This window comes from Cryptotermes secundus, unplaced genomic scaffold (assembly GCF_002891405.2).
Source record: "Cryptotermes secundus unplaced genomic scaffold, Csec_1.0 scaffold213, whole genome shotgun sequence".
NCBI classification, from domain to species: Eukaryota; Metazoa; Arthropoda; class Insecta; order Blattodea; family Kalotermitidae; genus Cryptotermes; species Cryptotermes secundus.
Window position 1 is genome coordinate 1,366,604 of NW_019731264.1, and position 21,885 is coordinate 1,388,488.

Genomic DNA, 21,885 nt, shown 5'->3' on the forward strand with positions numbered 1-21,885 from the left:
GAAAATTCAATACTACAACAAAATCAGGTGGGCCTTAGTCCCTTTAATGACGCACCGCCCCTGGGAGTAAGCTTCTCATTGGTTGGTGAGCTACGTAGTTCTGTAAACTGGTTAATTATTTATATCAGCCAATAAATGGACAGTTCAGTTACTTGAAATTTGTTACTTAAATATGAGTGGCAGTCAAATGCAAACGGGTCAGAAGCCAAATCATATTAGAACATTTCTTATCTCAAAAGTAATCTCCAANGTGGGGGAGAATTCACGTGTTTCCACGGTTGGCTCTGCCGTTTGCTCTCGGGTTCAAAATGGTGGCACGAAGTTCCGTCCTCAGTGGCCATATGGGACAGAAAAGCGTACTCTTCCTCATGGTATCATTGCAAGTGACCCAGTGATGCAGCCATTCTCTGAGTTTTTTGTTCCCCGTGAGTTGATGTGGAACCCACTACGCGCAGATTTTGCGGTACAGCAGGTGTTTTGTCACACTGGCGTGTACGGAACCGTGACTTATTCCCATCAAAACACTAATTTCTTCCACTGTGATCCGTCTGTTTGCCCGGATATGACCATCCAACGCAGCAATAAAATGACATTATGAGTGTGTCCTGGGCGAGCATCATCTTATAGTGACACACGTCCCTCTCAGAATCTCTTATGCCACGCCAGCACATGCGAACGTAAAATATTGTGTTCGCCGTAAACAACAGACATGCGACGGTGAATTTCTCGTCCTCCTACTCCTTCAGCAGTCAAAAGCGCACTACACTTCGCTGTTCTTCTTTACCCACCTCCATTACTGATGCTGGACGACCACAAGTAGCGCTAACCTTACTTCCAGCACAATAAACAAACGACTAGTGTGCAAGGGCACGTTCTCATTGTGCTTTCCCGAGTCCCCACCAGATGTTCGTACCGTAAGCAAATTCCAGTTTAACCAACTTGCGCGCCGTGTGAGTTAGGCGTGGTGACCCGTTTTCATTTGATCCTTTATAATTCGGCTGCTTATTTTCGTAGGTAGCTAGTCTGTCAAGTTGGATAGGTGGCCAGGCTTGTTTGATAGTTTTTAGCAAGCTAGTTAAGATCCTTCAAACAATCAGAGGACGGGCGATAAGAACAGTACTTATGACAGAGAAAGGCAGCTCACAATATTTTTCAACTGAAGGAAAGATACAACTGGCAGGATCTAAACCCATGTGTGACGATAATACCAAAACGGATCTAAAAGAAATAAATGGAAGGATATGTTTCTGTATTCCCGTGTCTCGGAATAGACACTAGTGACGGGCTCTTTTGTACACGGCATGTATCTTCGTGTTCCATAAAATGCTGAAAATATCTTGAGTAACTGGGTAACTGTTTAGCTTCTTATGGTAAGTAAAATATTTAGTGGTTTCTTAAACAGGCCAATTAGTTAGACAGCTAGTAGTAACTTAGTGTGTGTAGACAATTAGTTGTGTCAGGCATATGGGTACATCGCTGTAGAGAGAACAAAATTGTTGTCATTCCTATAGAACTTCGAAGTATCTGCACAATTCTGTCTCCCCTATTCATGACTATCTTCTTGCGACGTTCCTTCCTTTCCTCGTCGGTTCAATTCCATCGAGTTCTCTACTACTCTTATCGACTGAGCTTTTCAACTTGCCTTGAATTCCACACTCGTCCTTTCCTCTCGTTCTGAAATCTCTAGAGAGTTCACAATTATAGTCTTCGGACACCAAATATGTTTCCTCCCCATGGTCGGTGATGGGTACCGCCGTCCAGACATTCTGCTACAGTGTGATTCACAGAATTCTAACGGGCAACACTAACCAAACACAAGACGGAAAACTGATTCCCTCTTGAAAGGTAAGAAGAAATACAGATAGGCTGCGCTCTCATGTGTAGATGCGTTCCTCGAGAGAATTCGCAAAGTGACATTTCGCAATGCGAATCGCTTTTTTCCCGTAAACGTAATATGTCGTGACGCCCGAATTCAGAATAGTGAAGTTAAAATAGACGTTCATTGCCAGGCAACAACTCGGTAAACACATTCTTGGGTCAACGAATACGCAAACAACAATCGAGTAACTTCCGTTGCTTTGCAATGACGCTGTAAAACGCATTCCCAACAGTAGAGACTGTGATTTCTGCGTGGTTCGTGCAAAGTGGTTATAAAGAAGAGCTAAGTTGAGGTAGTCGAGTTTCGAGACGACAGCATGTCAGGATATGAGTTGAGGAGCAGAGGAACTGGTTCGAGTCGAACTTTCGGAATTAGAAGTTGCAGAACAATGACAAGAAAGGAATTAGACGGTGAAAAGAAGACGTCATGTGTGATTTTAAGTCACAGTAAGACTTATAAATCCGTTGCCAGGATACGGCTAGTGAAGACTGAGAACCCTAATGCGTGTGTAACGGTGATCTACAAAGTGTGTAGATCAGTGATAGCTCTATATTACTTGTAGTTGTGAGCGGAGTGCATAAGGTGTCAATAAATCCAATCGTCAAATCCAAAACTCGTCTATAAGTCACATACGCGACAACATTCCTTTATGTGACAGTAAAGTTATAATTTGGAGCTACATCCCCGAAAGATAAAAGGTACAAATCACTAATGTAGTTGCCAGAAAAGGAACATGAAACATAAACCATTTTCGATTATTCTATAAACATTCGATACCATATTATGCTATTAAAACAATGATAAGTGTTAAAATTGTCAAAAAATAAAATTTACACAAATACACATCACAGTAGAGCGTAAGGTTAATTGACGGGGCGACGGTTTGTTCGCTTGTTTCCCTTTTTACCCATTTGAAAGTGTTTGTTTTTCTTCGGAAAACGCCTGCACAAATGTTCATGGTACTTGGTACGTTTGCAATTCCATCTGACGTCATCTCAAAAGCGTACTTCGATAATCCCTGACATAAGTAATACCAACAGTGCAGCCTCCTACATTTTGTTTTAATAATATCGCGGTAGCGTAGTTGGTTGAGGCACTATGCTACAAAACGGGAGGTCGCGATTTCGAGTCTCGATGAGGTGGCATTTTTAAATTTATCTAATCCTGTCAGGCGTACTATGGCCCTGGGATCGACTCAGCCTCTAACAGAAATAAATACCAGAAATCTTGGGGTAAAGGGTGATCGGAGCGTAAGGCTGACAACCTCACCGCCATTTGTTAGGCGATTATTTAGAAAGTATGGGAGCCTCGACGTCTCACAACCCTATGGGCCTTCACGGCCAGTTAACAAGCATGGCTTTACCTTTTTTACGCATATACGTGTATTCTCTTTGTGCTTGTACTTGTCATATCAAACACTAAAGTCGTAATGACAGGAGAGTTGGCGATTAGAGTTTTCCAAGAAGTTCTTGTTGCGAATAATAATTAAATGAATGTTATTATATAAGATTCTCAGAACAGCTCGCCGGCAACACTTCAGAAACTACTGCGTTAGCCCAAGGTATCTTGAAACAAGAGATTATAATACAGTTCTGAGTATTTTAATTCCGTCATTTTAGAAAGGAGACGAGAGTAGAAAGCACTCTGGGCTGAGTATTAGGAAGCATTTGTGGAATTTAATCTGCTCATAACCTCTCCTTCAATGTAATTTTCATTTGTTACTCTAATTTAAAATAATTGTAACTCCGTCATATCTGTAAAGGATTTATTGGCTGTAAATGTACTGTCACGTATAGGGTGGTACGCGTGACGAAAGTAATTGGTTCTAGTTCGGATGATTCAATTTATTAGCACCTTGGTCACTAGTTCTCTTAATCACACTTAAATACAGCGCTATCTCTGATTTACACACTTTCCAGTTCACCGTTGCACACGCACTAGGATTCCCCGTCTTCACTAGTCGTCTCCTAGCAACGGATCTCAATACAGAAACTGTCACTTCAAACCACTATGAAGTCTTCTCGTCTTCAATCACTCTGGAATCTCGGAAATAAAAATTATTCTGAACTCACTCCTCCAACTTAAGACTGCCTCGTAACGTAACTGCCTTGAACAAGTTGTGACTCTCTTACATAGCAGCGGAACGGACATGAACCTACAATAAACACATACCACGTGATCGATATCCAGGCAGCCTATTGGCGCGTCGGTCGGATCTACTGAAAATACGTCACGTGGTCTCTATCCACTGTTGTGTCACGTCACCGCGGATACGGAAAACACGGCTTCCCCTATTGTTGGGTGTTGGACCTTGTTTACAAAAGTGTTGCCTGGCAAAGTTTTGATCAAATCCGTTATAATATAGTTTTTAATGAATTCAGGTGACAAGACATGATTATTATTATTATTTTTATTCTTCTCAATCGTTTCCTATAATATGCTATATATTTAACTATTATTTGTTGAACGTAATAAACTAGAATTGTATTGATTATTATTATTATTATTTCTAAATATCTATACTTTACATATCTCAGTTGCCAATAGCAACTTGCATTTGTGTTAAGAAAATTATTATTATTATTCTTTGTTTGTTTGTTTCCTTCTCTGAATAATGTGTGTTTTCTCAAGTGAGTACCATTAATTGGTCTTTGACATTATGTTGTTTGTCCATATGTAATTACTTTTATTTACACTGTGCTGTGTCTGTAATTGGCCTTGTGGCTGTTGACATGGCACATAAATAATAAAGAATTAAATTATTATTATAATTACAGTGCCGTTACTACGATATAAGCGCGTATGGAAGGGTACACTGCGTTGTTATTACAGATTATTGGAAATTAGAAACTGGGCTAGTCTGTAAGGGCGTAATGCTAATGAGTTTCGTTACAATCGCACAGCCCATCCAAAAGTTCAGAACGGGACGGACACAGAGAGTACGATGATCTTACAAGCCTAATTTCTGTGCAAGCAAAGCGCTTTTTCTAGTGAGAACAAAATAATGGCACAGCAGACAACGCTCGCCGATCACAGTGGCCGTGCGGTGGAAGGCATGAACTGTTTTCGCTTCCTTGAACTCTGGGATCATGGGTTCGAGTCCCAATCGAGGCATTGATGTCTGTAATATTGTATTTAAGCGTCCTTGTTGCATTACTATATTCAACTGTCTACATACAATCTTCCGCCAATAATGCAACTATTTATTTCTTCATTCACATTTGCTTTCCCTATTAAAACATGTTTCGGCCCCAAACGGCCTTCCTCAGGTATTCCATTATGCCAAACCTGCTACACTGCACTGCTGAGCCGCTGCATTGTAAAGATCCGAAGGTGGGTAAATTGCTTAGACAAGTGGACGACGCCTCTTATGAGGTGGAATTAAAGAGTTTTATATAATTAAAAATTTTTAATCGATTTTAATGGAGTGAACTGTAACATGTAAGATTTAACGCACAACAGTTGAGCGCAGTAACAACAGTTTAATTACGAAATGTTCAATTACGCGCTTGCAGAATGGACAATACTCAGAGCGGTGTAGCAGGTCTGGCATAATGGGACACCTGAAGAAGGCCGCTATGGGCCGACACATGTGTTAATAGCGAAAAAAAAATGTGAAAGAAGAAATAAATAGTTGCATTATTGGCGGAAGATTGTATGTAGTCAGTGGAATATGGTAGTTCTTGTGCGTGTATTCTGTGTTTATATTGTTCTCTGTGTAATTAGGGGCCTTGCGACGGGCTGATCCCCGTCCAAGGAGTCTGACTGTGTATATAATTAAGAAACTGAAACAGCGGCCAAGATCCAACAAAGGACCATACAGTCATAGACAGATACAGACAGTTCATGTATGTAAGCAAGAGAGACTTAAGCGCTTGTAACTTGTCCCATCTTCTCGTGACATTAAAGTAAAAGCATATTACAGTATCACGAATTAAGCATTGCGTTGGCGTTTATCCCCATTCAAATGACTTATTAATAAACTATCATTACATACGTACCTGTTGCCAGATAAGAGTAAGTTGCACCAAAGGTTCTCACGAGGTAACTTACTGTCTTGTGTGTCTTAAGGGAAAATTTGAATATGCGCCGCATTGCTCCTGCATCATGACAACGCTCCGCACACACGTCCCAGAAAACCACAGAGTTTGTGACTGAGATTTTGCTTTGCTTTCCAAATTGAAAATGAAACTGAAGGGGCGACGTTTTGAAACAGGGTCTGACACCCAAAGGGAACCGTAAGCGGCACTCGACAGCATTGAGGGAAATGATCTCCACGGCGCTTTTGAACAATAGAAAAGACTATGTGATCATTTTATACATTTCTAGGGAGACTGTTTTAAAGATGGCAGCCATTGAGTAAGTTAAATCAGCATTTCTTTTTTGACCTAGTCCGGAAACTTTCCGATATACCTCCTATGAATGGGTGGAGGTGTAACTACATACATTCTTAACATTGACATCTTCAAGCCTCGGCCGTCTTACCTTCAATGAAAACTCTCCGGTACTCTGATAGAAACTAATTACATCTTGAAGTTTGTAACGATGCACATTAATACGAATACAATGTTTCTGGACATTAACCATCGTCCTCTTTCTACTTTAAACGCGTTTCGGAGACTGGATTATATCTGTCTTCGGGTAAAACCTACTCAGTTCGGCCTAATCTATAGAGATATTACCTATCTCCGGAGACAGGGACTAGGTCTATCGATTGGGCCCAACTGAGTTGCTTCAACCTGAAGACGGAGACAGAATCCAGTCTCCGAAACTTTGTGTTTTAAATAAAAACAGGACAATTGTTAATGCCTAGAAATTTAACATTTTCTTGCTTCTTGATAGTTGCTTGTTTGGTTTACTTTCTAACCCTGAATATGGAGACAATACGTTCGTTAGAAACGTCGGTAAATGTCTAATAGACCATATTGCAACATATCTCATAGGACTGTGTTCCTCCTTCGAGAGAAACAGTTGGGTTGTTAAAGTGGTGAGCTCCAAAGAATTTTCTGTCAAAATTCTGGATGCATTTACCTCACCATACATATGTCGGCTGCCCTACCTTAAAGACGTTGTATGACATACATAAAAAAAAAATTCCTCCTTAGGGCAACATTTATTTTGTCACCTGAAAGGGGGGGGGGCGTGACGAAAATAACGGGTTATAGATCGGATGATTGATTTATTGACACTTCGGTGACAAATTCTCTTGATCACACTCAATAAAGCGCTATCGCTGATTTACACAATTTACAGTTCAGCTTTTCCACACACACGAGGATTCTACGTCTTCACTAGTCGTATCCTGGCAACGGATCTCCAAATAGAAACTAGCGCTTCAAATCACTAGGAAGTCTTCTTGCCATTTCGTCTTCAATCACTCTGTACTTCTTTGTCCTAATCTGTACTCAATTAATCTTCACAATTAACTAAGGACATGCTCCATTCTCGTCCTTGTACTATCAACTGTTACCCAGGAATGTGTTTACCGAGCGTTGCTCAGGCATATTACAGTATTTCAGTATTTCACTAGTGTTACGCTGAGTGTCACTTACGGCTTCATCCATTTGCACCCTCGCATAATAACGTTTTCAAAGTTAAAAAAAAAACATTTACCATACCGCGACAACTAGCTGCAGTAACGACAACAGCGGACGTGGAGTGCACTACCACCAGCTCTGCTAAACCTTTGGATGAGGCAATCAAATTTTCATGGCTGATATGTGGGTTATTCCCCAATTTTCGACATCAGGAATTCTGTAATACAATCTCTTGCAAAGGAAGACCAGCCGAGATATGGCATTGCACAATGTTGGGTCCTTGGTTAAATATTTAACGCTAAATAACATGTCGTGGCATATTCTGCGCAGTGATCTGCGCAGAAGCGAAGGAAAGATGGGAGGAATACAAAAGTATATTATATAAACAACTTACTGATGATGTGCTACATCATACCAGAAACACCAGTGTGATTGCTTCCGACGTACGCATGTAAACTCTAAGGCTGTGTCCACATTAGCGAGCCGAGCTTCGAGCCAAGCTTCGAGTCGAGCCCAGTCACCAGCACATGTTATAACTTTCCATGCGGCTCGCAGTTATGTTCGCCAACTGTGGACGTGTTTCTTGCTCGCGACTGGGCTCAGCTCGCTAATGTGGACACAGCCGAGGAACCCTACCGAGTAGGGTTTTTTTTATTCGCTTAGTGGGGGGTGGAGTCCAACTGGGTCCACTCGGCACGGCGGTCACTGATTGGCCTATTGTAGCCTGCCCCGGGTGATTATGATCATCATGGAGAATTTGGAGGAATAACGACTGAAAGGGGAAACCGAAGTACTCGGAGACAACCCTCCCCAGAGCCACTTTGTCCACCACAAATCCCATTTGACCAGACCCGGGATCGAACCTGGGCTGCCGCGGTGGGAAGCCAGCGACTAACCGCTTGAGCTATGGCGCGGCCTACCGAGTAGGTTAGTATAGCGGTAACGCTTAGACTCGTAATCTTGGGCAGAACTCCTCTTCTGGGTATCGGGCGCTAAGACGTATACCACGGAAAGCTAGGACCACAACGTACAATTACTTTGAAAATAATCTCGTTAAGTTTCATGTTACAATTCGAGAAGAACTGAAGATATCAGCAATATAATTCATGATAGGCTGTCCTCGAACCCAGATTCGAACTGGGGACTTTCCGATGCCGAAGCAAGAACGCCGTTGCATGTGTTTTGTGAAGTGCTACCGGTCTGACGTGTTGCAGGGGAGTAGAACAGCTCTCCCTGCACGCCCGCCGCACCTGAGGCTAGAACTGATATATTTTTCATGCGACAGTGAGGCCCGCAGCATCACGATGATGGAGCGACGCACTGGATGAGGAGTGACTTCATCCTTGCATCATGAATGAGGATCTGCCTCGCTGCGGCTACAGTGTGTGTCATGATGAATCCGCTGTTGATACAACCCACTCGATAAACGACAGTTCTACCGTTTGTCTTACAAATGCTTGCGTATACTGTATATGAGGAGCTGTTTCATGGTAACACACACTCGTCGCCTAAGTGCATAAAGTAGATTACACAACAAGAAGTTCTGGGAAGAACTAATCTCCTACTTTCCCTTGATACGACACGCACCGCAAAAGGAAAAGAAAAATATAGGGGAAGATACAGACACACAGAAAGGAAGGTGACCTCATATGTCTTCCATTTTTTTCAAAACAAGGAAAGTAGGCTAATGGCACAATACAAAGTTCTTTGAAGAACCAATCGACTGCTTTCCTTTCATACAACAAGGACCGCATAGAAAACGAAAGAATTAGAGGAATACACAGACACACAGCAAAAAGAAGATCACATAAGCTTCCTTTTAGTCTTTCTAAATAAGGAAAATATGCCAAGAGGTAAATGCGATGGACGGTACATGTAGCATGCAAGGTATAACAATTTCTGGATAACGTAATACAGTATTTACAAAACCTATAAGCAGGTGTGAGTATATAAAACCTACTGTGGGCATGAGGGTGCATTACTGTTAGTGACGTACACGGCTATTCGCAACACACTTCCGGTACCATACAGGGATGGGAAATTAAAATGTATTGTGACATAACGCCCGAATACCGGAACAGTGAAGTCAGAATAGATAATGTGCATATATTTACCGTCTTTTAGTGCAATTTCACTTGTCACTTCACACTACATGTTTCGGCATCATTCTGCCATCCTCAGGTGTATCAATCACGTTAAACCATTGCACTGCCTGCCATCTAGTGTCCATTTATAAAATGATATAAAATGTGTGTTCGTCGTTGTTCAATAATAAAATTTATATATTAAAACTTGTTAAGATCTATCATCTTACATGTCGTATATCAAACTCGTGTGTAACGCCATTCATCCGCTATGGGAGTCGTTCTTCTTATGTTTTAATTGTGTATATACTGTGTCTTATGTGGCTGCGTGCGTTGTATTGAGCAATAAAACGCACGCAGATTAACGCGACGAATATACCAGCGAAATAACTAAGATACATATATTTTAATCTTAATTCCGACCTCAATTTAACCTTCTACTAGATATACATTAATTTAACTAATTATATCTAATACCAACATAACTGGACTAAAAAGTAGATAATACCAAGAGTTTTGTTACCAAAGCATAACCTTACGTGTATAGTCATTCAAAATACGAATCCGTATTAAAATACAAGTTCAGCCCCTAAGCACAAAAGTACAACAGATGATAACCCAATAAGGGTCGAAACATGTCATGTTTTTAAGATTTTAATGTGAATGATCTACATTTGTGTATTTTTATAAGAAGTTGTGTCGACGGATGTAAAAATGCCACATTTTAGTGTTTTTGTTTACTTAGTTTTCAACTGCATTGCGTGAACCTGAAACACTGAAGGTGTTGTTAAATAAACTATTAATAAATGAATACCAATTGGTCTGGCTATACAACATAAAATGAAACATAAATTCATACAGGTAATGAGAACATGAAGCGAAGTTGTCATGGCCTACTTTATGAGAGTCCCGCAGCAATTTGACTGCAAATACTAAGGTAAACATCAATAAGTTTTACTCAGATTAGCGCTCGTTAGGGTAGAGATTTGATCCAGGCAAATTCAAAATTCAGTGAACGCCATTAATCACCGTACACCGAAGACAAGTGCCCTGGCATGAATGAGCAATTCATGCACGCGTCATTTAATTACGTTTTGACTGCAGAGGTTACAATGCTGTGTAACAGCTAGGGAGAAGACTGGAGAAAAGGTACGTAGGGTAGAGGGATGTAGGCAGCAAAGTTCTGCATGAAGCTACGTCCGGATATTTGTCTGAAAGGACTAAAGAAAGTCTCGTAACTGTTCGCTGAAAATAACCTGGAGTCAGAATCATATTTTAACGGTACCGAAAACTGAGAACGTCAGAGAACGAAGTGCTGAAGGGACTATTTGGATCTGAAAGGGAACAGCGGATTGCAGTGGCCGCGTGGTCTTAGGCTGTGACCCTACGTAGGTAGTTAGGTAGTGGCCTTGCGACGGGCTGATCCCCCATCCAGTGAGTCCTACCGACTGTCTAAGATTAAGAAACTGAAGTGAAACAGCGTTTCACGGATGTCCTATGCTCCAAGTGAGAGCAACAGGATTAAAGATAGATAGAAGGAGAGATATATAGATAGATAGATAGATAGACAGATAGACAGACAGAAAAGGGAAGTAACAGAAGCTGGAGAAAATCACGTAATTGGAAGTTTCATAACTCTTACTTCCAGTCATATATTATTAGCATGATAAAGGATGAGAAAGACCTTAATGAAAGAGGCAGCTTGGAAAACATAAAAGTAGATGACAGATATTACTGAAATAGATCTTGAAAATAATATCATGGGCAGGTGTGGAGAGAATTCATGTTGTTCAGGATACAGACCAATGGGGAGGAGGTTATGTGATGTTATGGTTATATCAAATGCTGGGAATTTCTTGACAAGCACAGCAACTATTAGTTTGGAATGTAAGTATATAATAATGTTATCGCTGCCAGAATTCTGTTGTCTTGTTAAAAACGCTTCTGAAAGGTGATAGGAAGCCTATGACAGATTGACAGACACGTTGAGCACTGAGCTGAGTCTTCTGCGTTGTTTACTAAGCTAGTCACAGGGCGGAAGTCCGGTAGAGCCCAGATGTCGATCGCTGCCCTGACGGTCTAGTGACGCTAACGCGAAGTACAAGCGCCTCTGCTGAGTGGAAGAGGCTGTCAGGGTTGATGGATCGCCGGGTTAGCACTGTATTGTGTTACGCAACGTCACTATGAGGTGGCAGGCCTTAGGAAGCGTATTAGAAACACCATACGTGTTCGAGAGGTGTGTCTGGAGGTCAGCCTCTGCGGTAGTTTTATAGAATTTCGGTGAGTGTTTGTCTCTAAATAAGCTACGTCTTAAAATGAGTTCTACTGGTAGAATAAGGTTAACGAGAAATACGCACGTTCAAAATCGTAAGTGAAATGAAACTGAGTAGGTATCAAATTACATTATAAACTAACTTCATCTCTTGCCCCTACCGGGAATCGAACGAAGGTTATCCCTCCCGCATCCTGGTGCCATATGGACTGAGGTATCATGGCTTCTATAGGGAATTATAGGGAACGGCATCTATACACAGTCTCAACTACTACGTATAAACACTGTTACAAATACTGTACCTTCTGGTTTCGTTTGGATCTCAGAATAAATGCAGGAAGACGTAATCGCGAGGAGTGCGCTCAAATTTAGAAACGTGACGCTTGCATTTGTGCATATGTCGATATGATCATATCGGGAATATGTCAACATACGGGTCTCAATTTTTATCACGTCTATACTTCTGTCACGAACTTTCTTTCCGATCCAAGATATTTCAGTCAGAAGGCTACTGACTGTCGATCACCGCGGCCGCGCAGTCTAAGGAATGAAAGGTCTTCGCTCGCTCGAACACTGGGGACGTGTGTTCGAATCCCACTCGAAGCATGGATGTCTGTTTGCCTTTATTCTGTGTTTGTGTTGTTACGTGTGTAGGTAGCAGCCTTGCGACGGGCTGATCCCCTGACCAAGGAGTCCTACCGACTGTGTATAGATTAAGGAACTGAAAAAGCGGTCAAAGTCCAGGGGCTGTAAAGCCACAGACAGATATATGGATGGATGGATAGGCCGCTGACTGCATTATTGAGGAATCAATGTTTAGCAAGCGCTAGAGTTCTCTTTTCCACATGTCCAAACCGGTCCCATCCTGTCCGTACAGCGGGGCTCTTCTTCCCGGGTATGAAGTCTTCGTGTGAAGGTGAATACACCACTTGGCGCCAAGCTGAAGATCATGTATAGCTATAAAATCCACTCCCCCCGTACGTTCTCACAATGTAGTGCTTAATTAAGAACAGCAATAATTTTAACTTTGTACATGTATTTACGATGCTTTTTTTTTTGCAACAAGCCCTTCTATTTTATAAAATCGCTAAGTTTGAAACCAGTTTATTGTAAATTAGCAATCGAATCACAGAGCCAATATTGTAAATTTGGAAGTAGGAACAAGTTCAAGATGACCTTCCATTAATAGCCCATTTCATGAACCCTGTATCAATTCATTCATTCATATTCCTGATGCTTTCACTTGGAACATAGGGCATCCGTGAAACGCTTCGTTTTACTTCAATTTCTTAATCTTTAGACAATCGGTAGGACTCCTTGGACGGGGATCAGCCCGTCCTTAGGCCAATACTTGCACAGGATAACACAAACACAGATTAAACGTAGACAAACATCCATGCCTTAAGTGGGATTTGAACTCAAGACCCCAGTGTTGCAGCGGCCGAAAGCAGTTCATGCCTTAGACCTTATGGCCACTGTGAACGGCGAACCTTGTATAAAGAATCATAATTCTGAGATGTCTTTACTCTAGCTGGCACCCTAACGGTGGCACATCCCTCTTGTGTAAGAGGCCACATTTTGCTTATTTATAAGAGTAACGATAGACCCATATGTAAAATGTTTAATTGGGTTCCTGAAGCCAATGAATAATTACTTTCACACGAAGTTACATGTTTCTGGCTAACGTGCATGGATAAAAACAGGGGAATTATGTGCAAACCATACCAGCTGTTGTCAGAATCTGTGTTATCAAAAAACTTTCCCATGGTATCACAGTGCATAATGCATCACTACACTGCATCCAGCTAACTACGTGTTAAATATTTCTACACTGGTTATCCTACAGGCAGAAACGCGGTAGCGCGGATGGTTGAGGAAACTATGCTACAAACTGTAAGGCCGCGGGTTCGATTCATGATGAGGTCATCGTTTTTTTAATTGACCTAATCCTTCCAGCCGTTCTATGGCCCTGGGTTCGACTCAGATTGTAACAGAAATGAGTATCACAGATTTTCCTGGGGATAAAGGGCGGGCGGCCGGCAAAGCTGACCTCACCGCCATCTGTGAGCCGATTGCCTAGAAAATGTGGGAGCCTTGACGACTCACAACCTTACGGGCATCCACGTCCTGTTTCAGTGATCTTGTTTAGCTGACTCTGCAGGATTCGATTCATTTTAATTATTTAAATTCAGTTTTGAGGTGAGTTCCCTTACGTGAAACAAAGACCCCGCAATTACTTCCCTATGTAGGACTGGCCCTGATTGCGATAAATTTGAAACAGAATCGATATTCTTCGGCAGAACAAGCTGGCTAGGCCATCATTTGGACCCACAGCGCTCATACCGTAACTTACCCTACGCTGCTCATTAAGGCGACGGTCTTCAGAGGCTGATGAATTGAATAAAATTTGGTAACAGCCATTTTAGAGCATATCGGCTGGTTGTTCTGGGGTATTATATGAAAGACCACAAACTTGGAGCTAAAACGTTCATATCCGTGGGGCATGGACCCATTACAAATATATAATTGATTATATAATATGGGCATATCTGTCCAACCGTTCTGGCGCTGGCGAGGACCACGTGGATACAGAGAGACCGATGGCATTAAAATATATTTTAGTATTCGGTGTTGGGGGGGATTGAAAACATATAACTCGAGAAAATCTCGAGATTGCTTTTTTACAATCACAGTACATTACGTATATGTGCTAAAAAATTAGAGGGAGAAGTAGGTTGCCTATGTCCACGGACTCATTCTCTATTAAATTTCGTTGGAAAAAGATATTATCAAGTCATATATATTTTTAAATACATCTATTTTTGAGAGCCGTAGGAAATTTTTAAATGAAATAAACTCCAATAGGATTGAAAGAATTTCCAATTTCGTCTAAGTTTCGAAGTTCTAAGAGAGTTGACTTCAAGCACACCGCAGAGAATGACAACCTTTGAAACACTCTGTACAGGGGTCTATACAAACGTGCCCTAGAAAAGCAGAACGTCGAATGACTGAAACCGATAGCGCTCTTCAAGTCTGTCCGTTCTGCCGGAACTGCGAGTTCCTCCCCACACAGAGCTCCCTACCGCAGGGAATGGCCAAGTCCGAAGGGGGCCTTTTTCATTATTAAAGGAGACATGGGATTCGGGAGCCATCAAACATGGAGGGCCTAGAGCCAATTCCCCCCACTGCAGCGTGTGTGTGGGATGCGCTACGACCAATTACGAATCTCAAAAGCAATTACACACATTCCCACTCTGAGGCGCTCAGTCACATGAAAATGGGCCTAATCGCTTGTTGTGAACCCCGAAGCGTGTATTTGCACTTCTCTCCAATGGTGTTAAGTAGTTAAGTACCATTAACATTGTCACGTGTAGCTGTGACTTATAAGACGCTTTTTGGAATGGATGATTGGATTCACTCAGCTCGGGACTACATGTAACTACAGCGTTATTGCTGATCTACACACACACCAGGGTTCACTGTCTTCACTAGTCGTACCCAGGCAACGGATTTATAAAAGTCTGCCAATTGAAATCACACACAGTCTTTCTTTCACAATCTTGTTTATTTCTTGCCATTATCCTGCAGCTGCCAGCTTAGTTCAATGCCTCTCCCCCCGAGCTCATAGCCCGGCAGGTTGGCGTCTCGAGTCTCGACTTTCCACTCTATACTGCTCAACTGAATTTTTTTAACTACTTTGGAAGAACACCACGGAAGACACCGTCAGGCGTGGTTACCGCACCACTGCATAGCAACAGTCGCGGAGCGGACCACATAGAAAACAACCTCTATTTGAGGCGTGTTTGCCCCGGGCATGTGTTTACCGAGTCGCTGCCTAGAAAAGGTATACACGTAACAATATATTGGAATAAAAATATCTAATAGTCATCCATGCCTTGAGTGGGATTCGAACCCACAATCCCAGCGTTCGAATGATCGAAGAAAATTCATGTTTACACCGCGTGGCCATTGTTACCGGCTTTTATATACCATATTGGGCCGAATATAAAGAGAGTATTTTTAATACTGGCTCTCAGAAAATAATTTCGACTCATTTTCGGGTCCTCTGGAATAAAAACGGGGAAAAATTGATATTTTCTTTATAGAATAGTTTTCACTTCTTTTGTTATATAGATTTTTGCTTCTGATTTTCTAGTTGGAAAAATAGGATATCGCCTTATATTCGGATTTATACAGTAGTGTTGCCCAAGGATGAAACGTTTTTGCCAGTACTGTACATGTAGAGCTGATTTCTCAAGGTGAGACGCGATATTTATCTGCAGACCAGGGCCCACACTCAGGAAGCTTCCCCGAACACGAGCAGGTGCTCTGTATTCGAGAGCATGCTTACACTATAGATCAGCACAAAGCTTACAATACAATTTGCAAGCATAGTCACAAGGGGACGGTGAGCCCGTGAGAGAAGTACATGTGTTGCGGGTTGCATCAGAACAGGGCTACCGGATCGAGGACTGCAGTCCGATACTTAGCGGCTTATCTTAGTCTTTTCCTGAATTTGAAAAAATACAAAGCCCATAACCTGAACTTCACTGAATACTGTTAGCGTGTTCAGATGAAAGGGTAAAGGTAAAATGTAAAGTTGTTCCTATGCTTAACTGATCAAGCACTACGCCATGAAGACTTACGTTAAGAGCGTATGTGTAGATTCACGTATTATTGACCTTGGCACTAGTTGCAGGTGAGCGTTCAGCTTCACGCCGCCTTACCCAAGGGAAGGCTGGATGGGCCCCAGAACAGGTCTGGACGGCGTTGAGAGGAGAAAATTCTTGACCCTACCGAGACTCGAACTCCGACCGCTCGGCGTCCAGCCCGTAGCCAGTCATCCCTGCTCCCAACATGCAACGGGAGAGGCATGAAGTGTGCATGGGGATAAAGCAAGTGAGTAATATTATCCCCTGTGAGGGGGGGAGTGAAAGTAGGACTGCAGGTATCCCTAACCTCAGTAATAGAGAGAGGGGGCTGAGGCCAGCATAATGAGCGGGGACAGAGTCCCCCTTCCAGGGGGGTCTGAATGTGGTGCTAGAGAGTAAAGTTTAAGTCTCGCTAGGACTCGAACCCAAATTCTCTCGTTGTCCAGCCCACACCTTAGTTATTATAATGACTAACCTGAGGTAAATATCAAGTATGACTGGCAGAATTTTAATTGGTACAAATTCAGAGATGAGAATGTTTGGGAGTCAAAATTCTAAATCGGAGGATAACATTAAAATTGATATTGAGTTGCGGGAAGTGAAGTTTGCAATGACAATCAAGCTACTCACTATAATGGCGAGTTTTTATTAACATGGCGATTAATCTCTGTTTATGTACAAGTTCCGAGAGGTACCAATCGCCTAATTTCCCTGATATGGCGCGAACCGCAAAGAAAACAACGCGTCCAACAATTTTTATATTGTTTCGGTGTGTTCGTTGCCACGGTAACGTTTATACAGAGCCGTTTTCCGGCAACGATAAGAGGGATACACACAGAGATACACAGACTGATGGGAGGGATTTAAGAAGTACGTCATATAGACTGGTTCAGGTATTCGAAAGTTTATGAGGAAGGGGTGAAACACCGACACAGAGACAGCATGGGGATCGTATCAGACTACTTTTATTTTTCTTAAATAAGGGAAGTAGGCTGAAAGTTAAGTAAGTTTCTAGATCAGCTGAACGACTGTTAGCTTCGCACAAGTTATTCTATTTCATGTAATTACATCATGATACGGTGAAGAGATTGTGCCCATGGGAGCAGTGGTTTATCCCGCAAAATGGACGTTCTGAGTGCATTTATCCGTCTGAACAAATACTCTAAGAAAATCCACGGGTCGTATATTTCGCTAGACACAATCTCCACGGATCACATATCATTATGTCTTCCAGATAACCACCATCACCAGAAACAGAACAACATATAATACAAAGTACACTGATCATGTCTCACTGAAGTGGTTGCTTAAAATGAGAGAAGATTGGAGGAGGATTTAATGTTGTTCGGTGGAAGTACATCGACGTTTCAGAGGAACTATACCTTTCTACAAAGCTACAAGACGTTACCACCTAGAAAATCCACTCAAGAGGAAAATGTCAGTTTCGAAGTTCTTAAGGCAGTAATTGTTAGGATATTGGTTCTCTGGATTGTGACACCGTGCGGTCTTGTGACTGGACACTAATGTTTCATACGAAACATTCTTCCTGTAACTTCCGAGTTGAAATATACAAGTTCGGGAACAGCAATTTCCAAAGGAAGAATTCATGGGACACGAGGAGTGGAGGCAAAGAGAGGAATTCGGACCGAGAAAATGAGAAAGAACACATCAGTTTTGAGCCAAAGGTGGGAAAGGACACAGAAAGACGGTCTGTTTCCGCGAATAATATTAGAGTGGATGATAGGTAAAGTGGTTTGAGAGTGTAGTGAATGGAGCTGTTTCAATACCTTGACAATGGCAGACTATGTCGTTTACAATTGCTGCTGACCCTCTTCAGCGCAGCGATTTTCGGGTCCGAGTCCCGCGGGACTTATGACCAAAGTATGCTGTCTCAAACTCCAGACGCCTCCAACCTGGAGGAGCAGGTCCCCGTATTTATATTCCCCAGGAACAAGATTGTCTGCCCAGTTATATCACCAGGCACTGTGTTCCTTTGTCGTCGCTTCCTACGACTCGCAGAGCTACAGTGGAGGTATTCGAAACTACCTCCATCGGTGAACTACTAGTCCTCGTTATATAGTCTCGGCACGGATCTCAAAGAAAACGTCTCTTCCATTATTGCGTGTTTTCTCGTTGCCAAGGGAACCACGTGTCCTCAGAGCGGTTCCGTAGCAACGGTTCTGCATTGTTGCTTGTTTAGACAACTGTTACTTGCCAATGGGTCTACATGTCACAGTATCATAAATGTTAAACGTTCGGTGTCTACTATGCAAAATATTATTATGACAATCATGATTAGTAAAATTAAAAGTTCCTTCTGTTCAGTGCATACAGAATATGTTCAGTTACACGAGTACAGTTCAGTATCGCGCCATTTAATACCGTTTTTTTTTTGCGCATAAATAATAAGTTTGTTTGCGCGGTGGATTATATTTCAGGCAATAAAACAATATAACAACATATGAAGACCTAGATGTCATAGGTGAATATAAGTCTCGAGGACATATTGAATTACATTAAAATCTATTCCAATTATTTTTGATTAAGTGAATGCATGTCATATACTTAACAGAAATCCACTCGACTAACGGAAAATTAACTGTTACGCATAAAAAAGCCACCACGCTTGCGCAAACGTATACGTTAACTTTCCATTTTGGTTTGAATTGTTTCATATTTGGTCCGTTACACTATCAATCACAAATTGTACTGCCAGTACACAACACACAACGCGTAAGACACATCCGACCAAAAGCATACACAACCTCAAGTTGACGATTCCCATCACCGGGACGAATCAACAAGAAGGAGCCAAATTTTAATTCAAATGTTTTAAGTTTTTAAATATTTTAACATTGACGGCTCAGTTTGAGAGCATTCTTTGGATGGAATGCAAGAGGTGTACATGCATTCAACGTTACTAGAAAGTTGTGCTTTTACACTCAGACATCTGTAGCAGATCACGCAGCTTACATACTGTGTACAATACAACGCCAGTGGTTTCATGTGTTTGTAACGCGCCTCTGATGATGGTTTCTTTTGAACCGAAACATGTAAGGCGAGTGAAATAAATAAGTGACCTAAGAACGTTGTTACACTCGACGGATTATTCATTGACAATTTGTTTCCATTTTGGGTTTAAGTTAGAAAAATTTTCCTTCTCTTCAAAGGTAACGAATAGATTCTTTTCTTTTTCCTTGGCACTGAAGCCCCAGTGGGCCCAGGCATACCTCCATGAACTTCTCCGTTCAAACGAATAGATTCTACAGTTTCAAAACCATGAATAGTTCTTCTGGTAATATTTTAGTAGGAGACGTAGAATTTATATTGTTTGCAAGTCTACAACAATATATTTATCTACGGAAAAATGGCGGGGACATTTTCTTTTTATTGTTTAGTACTGAGTGAGGAAGTTACTCCGTAGTGTAGTTGGTTGAGGCACAACGCTACAGGCCGGAAGGTAGTGGGTTCCATTCCCGATGAGGTTACTGGAATTTTCAATTGAAGTGATCCTTCCAGCCGCACTACGGTCCTGGGGTCGACTCAGCTTCTAACAGAAATGAACACCAGGAATCTTCCGGGGGTTAAGGCGCGGAAGGCTGGAAACCTCACCGCCATCTGTGAGTCGATTGTCTAGAAAAATGTGGGTTGTTACATTAACCCAAATGCCAAAACACATAGCAGACCAAAACCGTACTTACCATTCAATAGAAAGATAGTTTTACAATGCATATTCATAAGGTCTGAATGTTTGTAACGATGATATGTTAATAAAATTACTGTTTTTGGACGTTATCCATCGTCCTGTTTTTATTTAAAACACAACGTTTCGGAGACAGGATTACTGTCCGTCTTCAGGTTCTAAACTTTGGGCATATAACAGGTCCATACTATTTACGTAAGTAGGATCTAAAATGGGGCACGCGGTAGCGCAGTTGGTTGAGGCACTATGCTACAAGCCTGAAAGTCGCGGGTTCGATTCGCGATACATTTATTGGATTTATCGGTTGACCTAATCCTTCCAGCCGCACTATGGCCCTGGACCGATTCAGCGTCTAACAGAAATGAGTACCGGGAATCTTCCTGGGGGTAAAGGGCGGACGGCGTGTAAGACTGACAAACTCACCGCCGTCTGTGAGCTGACTGTCTAGAAAATGTGAGAGCCTCGACGTCTCACAAACCTATAGACTTTTACGGCCTGTTACAGGGATATAGCTTTACCTTTTTAAGATCTGAAGTCTGTGACAATGGTGTATTTATGTAACCAGTACGGGCCTGGTATATTTCTGAAGTTGTTACCCGAAACGTCGTGTTTAAAATAAAAAAAAACAGGACGATGGTTAATGTCCAGAAACGCATTAACAGTACATATTCGTGGTGTCAATAAAACGAAGGAATTGTGGCGAGATTGTGCCCGACCGTCCATATCCGCATATTTCGTACCCAAAACTGTTGGGGGCTGTAAACTTACATTAATCACTATATTCTCTTTTTTGATTCCTGCTGGTCTAATAAGGCTATGAGCTGTGAGACAACTGCTTTAAGTTTATTCCGCCTGGAAAGACAAACGTGGACCAAAATTCACTGAATTCAATTTGCCGTGCATTTAAATAACCAAACTCTGTCGACAATGTTGAAATTTTTCGAGATGTAACACGAGGAAAAGCTAGCAGAGAGAAGACCAGACTTTATTTTCGCCTCTTGCTTTAATTCCATTCCTTTTATATAAATATTGCATAAAATTCTCCATTTTTCTGTCCCCCGACCAAAAATCCGCTTATACCATAAGGACCTTTAAAAGAATATCGATATACAAGGCAAGGAACAGGTCCATAGAATACCAGATCACGACTGACCGTGGAGGGTTTAGAACGACCAAACAACTCTGCATATGAGTGCCAGGCGACATGAACACGAACACCACTAAAAGACACACATGTATACATAGCGTGAAGACAATGCATTTTGCTTCTATTGTTTGCTTCCTGTTGTGTTTCACTCTATAGTATTATTACGCAACCGTCGACACTGAATAGCCCTCTGCTCCGCGATATGTAATCACAGACCGTCAATAATTGTAATTCAATTTTAAATTTTAACTTTTTAAATCTGTGAGTTATAAGTTTTACATTGTAATTTGTAATGAAACACGGGTCGTAATGAAATTTATATTTATGACCGCTAATATGGATCCTCATTAGTAACACAATTCAATATGAGTGTAGATTTCATTAATATTTACCTGAAGTTGATTCGGTTGGATCGAAACATGTAAAAAAAGCATGTAATAAACAAATAAAGTAACATTGATTTGAAGAAAGCAGTCTTCTGGGATTTGGCATCGTGTATATGTGGTGTTAACCGACGGTTCGGAGGAACGTATCGCCTCCATCTTCAGGGTAGAAGAAAAAATAATAAATCTGCAAGCGAAGAGACCGTGAGAACCGGTAAAAGCAGACCC

At 41.7% G+C, this 21,885-nt stretch overlaps 1 protein-coding gene across 2 annotated transcripts in view; it reads right to left on the bottom strand.

The window, feature by feature from the left end:
• Positions 1-21,885, bottom strand: part of LOC111866745 (nephrin) — a 521,921-nt gene that overhangs the window by 142,115 nt on the left and 357,921 nt on the right. The window lies entirely within an intron of this gene.